General features: G+C 43.6%; 1 protein-coding gene across 1 annotated transcript in view; it reads left to right on the top strand.

Annotated features, from left to right (window-relative positions):
* Positions 1-349, top strand: part of LOC119588437 (acid-sensing ion channel 5-like) — a 5,497-nt gene that overhangs the window by 1,888 nt on the left and 3,260 nt on the right. The window lies entirely within an intron of this gene.

The following is a 349-nucleotide window of genomic DNA, read 5'->3' as shown; positions in this document are numbered from 1 at the left end:
ATTCCAAAGCTCCAATCACAGCACACACCTTTTGAGTCTCGTCCATGACTGTACAAAATGCGTGTCCCTTCCTCGCCACACAGAGATAATCTCACGCAGTCAATTGCTCTGCTCTTGACACATTTATGCTAAGAACAAGGACCATTTTGTCTCACCCACTACGTTTCCAAGGTACTTAACCACCTACAATGTATAAAATGGGTGCTATTGTTGTTTCTCCGGGGGATGGAAGTAAAAATCGTTAGGAAAAGGGAGTGTTGTGTTTGTTCAATAAATGCCGTTGTTTAGCTTACTAATGTTTTAGGGCGGGAAGCCTGGTGTCATATTTAATGGCATTTGGTGGGCGGTG

The sequence above is a fragment of the Penaeus monodon genome, chromosome 23 (genome assembly GCF_015228065.2).
Source record: "Penaeus monodon isolate SGIC_2016 chromosome 23, NSTDA_Pmon_1, whole genome shotgun sequence".
In the NCBI taxonomy this organism is placed as follows: domain Eukaryota; kingdom Metazoa; phylum Arthropoda; class Malacostraca; order Decapoda; family Penaeidae; genus Penaeus; species Penaeus monodon.
Note: the sequence above shows the minus strand (reverse complement) of the source record. Positions and strands in the feature narration are given on the sequence as shown.